The sequence below is a fragment of the Pinus tabuliformis genome, chromosome 6 (genome assembly GCF_031772625.1).
Source record: "Pinus tabuliformis cultivar Carrire ecotype Pingquan chromosome 6, CPIR1, whole genome shotgun sequence".
In the NCBI taxonomy this organism is placed as follows: Eukaryota; Viridiplantae; Streptophyta; class Pinopsida; order Pinales; family Pinaceae; genus Pinus; species Pinus tabuliformis.
In genome coordinates this window covers 488,813,206-488,821,068 of record NC_142292.1, presented here as the reverse complement: position 1 = coordinate 488,821,068, position 7,863 = coordinate 488,813,206, and the positions used below count along the sequence as shown (strand labels likewise).

Here is a 7,863-nt window from a genome sequence, read left to right as displayed (position 1 = left end):
ACTGTCTACACCAAGAAAGTGGGCAACTCTCTTATCATCCTTGTTCTTTATGTTGATGATCTTATTCTTACTGGTAGTGATCCCAACCTTATAAACCATGTGAAGTCCAGCCTTAAAAAGAAATTTGAAATGACAGACTTAGGACACTTACACTATTTTCTCGGTCTTCAAGTCTTGCAATCCCAAGAGGGTATTTTCCTTTCCCAGTCCAAGTATGCTTGTGATATTCTTCGTCATTTTCACATGGAAGACTGTAAGCCAGCCCCTTCTCCCTTTCAGTCTGGAGTCAAACTTTCAGTCTCTTGTACTTCTCCTGAAGTTGATGCTACCTTATACCGTCAACTTGTCGGAAAACTCTTGTATTTAACCCATACTCGTCCTGATCTTTCCTTTGCTGTTGGCCTTGTTGCTCGTTTTATGCAAAACCCCCGTGAAAGTCATTGGAAAGCAGCTAAAAGAATACTTCGTTATGTTCGAGGTACAGTACAGTTTGGGATTCATTACAGTGCCAAAGCAGCTCCTCTGTTAGTTGGTTTCACTGATTCTGATTGGGCTGGTGACCCTGATGATCGGAAGTCTACTGCCGGTTATGTCTTCACTCTTGGTTCAGGACCTATTACATGGGCTTGTAAGAAACAGGCTGCCATTTCTCTTTCGTCAGCAGAAGCAGAGTATCGTGGTGCCGTGGAAGCTAGTAAGGAAGCCTTGTGGCTTCGTCAGATCCTATCAGAGTTTGGCTTTGAGCAGCAGCATCCAACCACACTTTGGTGTGATAATCAAAGTGCCATTCAGCTATGCAAAGATCCAGTCCAGCATCAGCGCAGCAAACACATTGAACTACACATGCACTTCATCAGAAAGCTCATTCATGACCATGTTCTTGAAGTGCAATATTGTCCAACAGATGATCAGGTTGCAGACATCTTCACAAAGGCTCTCACAGAGGCGAAGTTCACTAAACTTCGATATATGCTTGGAGTTCAGGAAGTTGTCACTAAGGGGGGATAGGCTCTAGTGCCTCCTTCCTTCTCCTATTGTGTCATATTTGTAAATCCTTCAATCCTATCCCAAGTTGTTCTTAAGGGGGGATGTTAGGATATTCCGACACATAGGATATAGTTAAGTTCAACTTGGTCTAGTATAGAGTTAGGTAAAGTGTGTTTCTTTACCGTTGTACATTTTGTAACTTACAATCCGACGGTCACGATATGTAGTGATCCGACGGTTCACTCTCACCTCGGTATTACCGACACTTGATCCGTGGCTTGACACCCGATTGGTCCATGAGTTCTATTTAAAGCGCATGGAGGGTCATTGTTCGGGTAATCCGTGCATGAGAGAAGCTTATGTAAATTTTCATTCTTTGATTAATAAATTGCCTGTAGTACCCACGTTGGGACAGGCCGTGGACTGTTTCCCTCCTTGCACTCTGAGGGTTTTAACCACGTCAAAAATACTGGTGTATTGATTTGAGATCTGGTTGTGAGCGGTGTCCTTTTGGTATTCTTTCTGTGGAACTTACCCTGTAAATTCCTACACCATCGACAACATACCAAAAGTGAGGTACAAAGAGTCATGAGCCATGTACATTCCAATGCAATTACCTAGATCCTAGAAAATCTCATTCACCCAGTAGTCTAGAGGAAGCCCGAGGAGCTGAAACCAAACCGACACAACATCTGACCACTCCTTTTGAACGTTGAACAATGAAGACCATAATTTAAAAATTACTGGAGATGAATCAATATTCCCTACCTTCTCCACAGTAGAATGGCCATCCTCAATGAGAGCAAACTTTAGATGAATCCAACCCTTGTGTAGAATTTCCACCTCGGGTGAAGTCCGAAGAAAAGGAGCAATATCTTGTGAAACCCACATCCTAAGGGTTTGAATAGAGAAATGCTTGCCTTGAACGCTACCCATAAGGGAGGTTTCAAAGAAGATACCACCCCTCTACATACGTACATCACCACCCAAAACTACAACAATGGGGGGCCGAAATTTCCTATGGATGTAGCGAGTCTTCTTGAGGCCGGACTTGATGAAGTTCAAATTTTTGCTCTCACGAAGGCCGTAGCAGGATTTCATTGGAAAGCCCCGAGAAAGTGCCGATAGAGCCCTATTGACAGGGGGTTGAGAGGACAGGTTCTGAAAATGACCTAGGGAAAAAGGGCTTAGAGATTGAGTATTGTTTAAATTTGGTGTCGGAATACTGATCTAGCTAGAGAAAATCGACAAGAAATTCCCAATGAAACCCAAATTGAAGTCGAAACCCTTCGATGCATGTGAGCTCAGACTGATAAACTATTGATTATTGTGAAGGAAATCTGTAATGGAGATTGGACGGGACGATCTCGAGCCCAAGACCAACCCAACAATCCAAGACTCTAGCCCTTAGAATGTTGTCGTGTGTCCATTTCCAAGCTAGGTACCGACATAAACGCTGACACCGTTGTAGCCTCAGAATGTGGAGGAGAATCCTGAGCCATGAGTGGAGTAGAGAGCACAGGAGAATGACAGAAAGGAGGGAGCAACGGGGACCTAACCCAGATAGGAGAAGGGTCCAATTGTCCAAATGAAGTCATGAAAATCCCAGATAGTGGAGAGACCCAAGGGCTCATAATCCACTAACTCGACATCATTAGACACCGTTGTAGCCTCATAATGTGGAGGAGAATCCTAACCCATGAGTGGAGTAGAGAGCACAAGAGAATGATAGAAAGGAGGGAGCAGTGGTGACCCAACCCAAACAAGAGAAGGGTCCAATTGTCCAATTGAAGTCATGAAAATCCCAGATAATGGAGAGACCCCAAACTCATAATCCACTAACTCGACATCGTCCATACAAATAAGATTCTTCAAGAATAAAACACGGATACTCCAACTAAAACCACCCTCGTAACTCACAAAAACCCCTGCAACTAGTCGAAAATGATAGAAAAATAAGCCCAAGAAAGCTCACCAGTAAAACCATGAGCATGTGAAGTGGGTCGAAAAGTCAATCCCCATCAAGCCATAGGGGAAGATGCACCATAGAGTGGTAAACGAGAAATGCTTCCATTGTTAGGATTTTCCCATTGGGGTTCATCCTATTTACATCCAGTCTATTTATTTTCAACACTTTCAATTAAACTATAATTTTATTTCATTAATAAAATGATAAAAAAATATTATTTATATATATATAATGCAACATGTATTCAAAGAACCATGGAAAATTTCATAGAGCTAAAATAAATAAATACATATTTCTAGTAGTAAACACTACACAGATCATTATAGCTTAAAAAACTCAATAATACGTTTTTTAAAATAAATATTTAAATTTATATTTTATACCAACATCAATATAATTAATTTTTTTTTGGGCTAAAATTTCCTAGAATGTAAGGAAATAAGGCAAATAAATATTTAAATTCATATTTTATACCAACCTCAAATATAATTAAAATTTATTTTACATTTTCTATTTGGGTAAGAGCGGGTGGGATGTAAGGAAATAAGGCATTGGACCCATAATCATGAGTGAAAGCCTATTTTTACAAGACCACCAATGCCTAATTTTAGGTGGCCTGGTTTTCTTAAATAAGAGTGATAAATCTACTAGACCATGAATGTGTAATTTTAGAGTGATAAATTTACTAGACCATGAATGTGTAATTTTAGGTGATGTGGTTTGACGTGGTTTTCTTAAATAAGAGTGATAAATCAGGTGACACGTGCGTGGTTTTTTTAAATAAGAGTGATAAATCTACCAGACCACGAACGTGTAATTTTAGGTCACGTAGTTTTCTTAAATAAGAGTGATAAATCTATGAAACCACATGGTAATATTAGGTGACGTGGTTTTTTTAAATAACAATGATAAATCTACCTCACCAATGACAAGTAGTGATAAATCACCTTCACCAATAACAACAAATGATGACTATCCCCGTATAAGTTTGACAACTCTGTTATAATAAATTTTATCCCATTACTAATTGGACAATTTTATTACTAATTGGACAATTTTATTATAATAAATTTAATTGGACAATTTTGTTATAATAAATTTAACCACAGTGTAAATAATAATAATAATAAAATTTATTTATTAATTATTTTATTGCATGGTGGGTCTATAAATAAAGCCCTCTAGTGCCATAAGATTATGATGATGCCATTGTGAAAATGGAGAAAACCTAAGTCCTCTTGCAGCAAGCAAGTCACGCATTCCCTCTCTCCGACTCGGGTTTGGTGTAGAAGGCAGAGATTTACTTTGTTTCGGCTTGTTTGTCGGTCTTCACCTTCACCTTCAGACACCATTTGTCTGAACCGCTGAACTAGCTGTTGAAATGTTGAAACCCACCTAAATCGCAGGGGATTGGTGGATGTTAGCAGTGGTCACAGAGCGGTAGAGCTAGGGAAAATCCATATACAACTACATACACAGATACCCATTATCAGCCATGGGCGCTCCGAAGCAAAAATGGACATCAGAAGAAGAAGGTGCTCTGCGGGCGGGCGTGGAGAAGTATGGCGCCGGCAAGTGGCAGACCATTCTCAAGGACCCAGAGTTCGCGCTCTGCCTCGCATCTCGTTCCAATGTGGACTTGAAGGACAAATGGCGAAACCTTATGAGCGTCAATGCCGGTGGCCAGGGTTCGAAGACCCCCAGAGTAAAATCCATTGCGGCTGTGCCTCTTTCCTCAGTTTCCCCTCTCTCTGCCACAGCTCCTGGTGCTGCAATGCTCATAAAATCCGAAGCAATAATACCCTCCTCAACAGATATTGTTACCTATTCTCCTAAGAGCACTCCCGCAAGTGCTAGAAATCATTCCCCGAGGTGCGATTATGATGACATGATCTTAGAAGCCCTCACGGCTCTGCGAGATCCCAATGGAATAGAAGTTAACACAATTGCGAGTTTCATGGAGGAAAGGCACCAATTGCCCCCAAGTTTCAGGCGAACGCTCGGCTCGAAGCTCAAGCGCTTAGTTTCCCAGGAAAAGATAATCAAGATTCGTAATAGCTACAAGCTCAAGGATATGGAAGAACTGAGAGCTGCAGTTTCAGGACCTCGGAATCCAGCTGATGCGGCAATGCGATTATGCTACACTGCCATGGATGCTACTTCAGTGGAGACCATAAATCAAGCTTCCATGGCTGCTGCCATGAAGATGGCTGAAGCAGAGGCCATGGCTGCCGCGGCAAAAGAAGCAGCAAGAGAGGCAGAGTATGTTGCAAGATTGGCAGAGGAAGCAGATATGTTTCTTGAAGCTGCATCTGCTGTGTTTGAACAATTCTTGCCTCCATATGGCGAGGATGGTGCTTCTTTATGAAATCATGTTTTTGCGGCCAACTTTCCAACACCATGCAAAGCCCTTTTCAGCGATTCAGGGATGCAACCATGTACAGAATTTTGTGCTCGGCTTTCTGATGTTATGCATGAATGTCTCTTTTTTTTGATATCATAAACATTTTGACTTCACAAGAAATGTGTCCTTTCTGTTTCGCTTTTTCAAGTCTTTGGTTTTTGTGTCACGTTGTGGACCCTTCTGAGAGAATGTTTTATGAGAATTTAATAATAACATTGAGCGAATTTACCGGGAAATATGGTGTAATTGATGCGTTAAATTACTATTACTTACATTATGGCAGCTAAAATACTGGTAGGGTAAAACATTGTTTAAAGAGCATTACGGGTAACACCCTGTATAAAGGGCTTTATGAGCTCAAATATGGAAGGCAAGTAATATATCAATTGGCCTTATAGAAGTTGTGATCAGATATATGCACTTCTCTCTTGAAGTTTCAAGTTACAGTAATGAATTAAGCCATTCTTACGTAAACAGGTCAGGTCATGTTTCCCAGTACTTCTTTCGCACAAACCTGGTACAATTTTTTTGGATTTTGAAATTGCACATTTGAATTGCTTTGCAGTATTGATGTGACCAAATGGAAAGGGGTGCTGGGTGCTGGGATCTCCACAAATATTAAGCATCGATCCCAAATATTATGCATCTTGCAGCAAATTAATCATTGATTTATTGTTTTTTCATTCTATTCATTCAACACTATAATATTCTCATCCCAGTGGACAAGACAGTGAGCCAATCATGCAAGTCATGATGCTTAATATTTGCCATGACATTTTTGCATTAAAAACGTCTTTCATTTTTAATTAAATCGATAATTTTTTCAGGGTCCAATTCTCTCTAACTTGCCACATGAAAGTGCTGTTTGCTATAAATATTATATGGCTCCGAAATCAACCCTTGCAGGCAATTTCATAGCCATTTATTCTTTATAATTTATACTTCATTTTTCTTTGTCTTTATTGTTTGTTCAAGAATGTTTAGTGTTGAAACCAACCACATTACCTTCGTATTACAATTTTTTGCAGTCTCTTTGAAGATTGTAATAATTTCCAGATAAACACGGCTTGATAAAGATCTACACATTCTTTACTTTCCAATTCATCAATATCCCCGTTTAGAAAATTATTAATAGTTGAATGACTTTTAAAAAACCATTATTTTAACAACAGCTATCATAAGCATGTCTATGACAGATCCGGAGTTTGGAGGCCACCAATGCCTGTCTATCCACAAGTCTAGTAATAGTTGAATGACTTAAAAACCATTATTTTCACCACAGCTATCATAAGCATGTCTATGACAGATCCAGAGTTTGGTTGCCACCGATGCCTCTTTATCCACAAGCCTAGTCACCATCTTGTCCTTCAAGAGTATCAGGGTAGAAAGCCAACCCCATCTCGGCAATATGAAGAATAACGTTTTAATCTATGTACCCACCGAAAAAACCCACATGCCCTACATACATTATGGGGATTTATGGATCCTGAGGGAATATCTCCAGAATGCTGGGGACTTGATCGGAGACAGGAACTTGCCGGCCATTCCCACGATATTCCCAGTAGATTTCAGAGATGTTCTGAACAGATTTTAGGGATCTTCAGACAGATTTCAAGGGTTTTTTAAAGCAGATTTCAGATATTTTTCTGGGCACATCTTCCACTTTGACAATCATGGACATCGATGATTGGAGAATATGATCATTTTTCCATCCATTGTTTTCGTATGGCTCTGAATCTAAATTTGTTGTACAAGTTACAGCTCAAAACATGGTATTTTAAATTTGTATGCTTGATTTCAATTTGAGTTTCTGGTGATTTAAATATGCAATTTTCAGCCCTAACATTACAACAAACAAAGCCTCCGTGTTAAGAAAACAAAAAATTCAACATTTCAAAGGATTGATCCTTGTAGTTATTGCTCTTGCTCTTCACATTTTTTTGGGTCATCTTGGCTTTCATATGTCGGACATGGGTTTTCAAAAGTCATTCAAGTCTCAGTGCTTCCATCATCCCAACTTCAAGCATTGTGAAAATAATCAAATATTAGTGACTTGGATTGGCTACTAAATGTTTGAATAAATTTCTATTCAATCACTTTCTTAATCTAATATATGAATCTAATATCTTCACAGAACCCCCCAAGTGTTTTATAGTGGTTTTTCACGGAACCGTCTAAGTCTGCAAAACTTAGTGTGGAGGGAATGTCTTTTATGTTTTAACATAATATCATTAACAAGAATATAAGAAAGAATAGCTGCTATAGAGACAATTCTCTATCTCATAAACCCTTCATATACATTATTGTAAAATAAAAAATAGTTACACTTACGTTTTCTAGAGTTAAACTGTATTTTGTTCATGTCTGATAGCCAATAATAAAATGTCACTCAGCCCTGTTTTGAACTGCTTGAGCTTTTTCAGGATTGGCAAGATTAAGGGCCCTGCATAATACTATATAGTTTAGCTTGTTAATGTCACTCAGCCCTGTTTTGAACTGCTTG

At 39.3% G+C, this 7,863-nt stretch overlaps 1 pseudogene; it reads left to right on the top strand.

The window, feature by feature from the left end:
• The first annotated feature begins 4,157 nt into the window (after nt 1-4,157).
• Nucleotides 4,158-5,502, top strand: LOC149259451 (single myb histone 4 pseudogene; annotated as a pseudogene).
• Nucleotides 5,503-7,863: the final 2,361 nt, after the last annotated feature.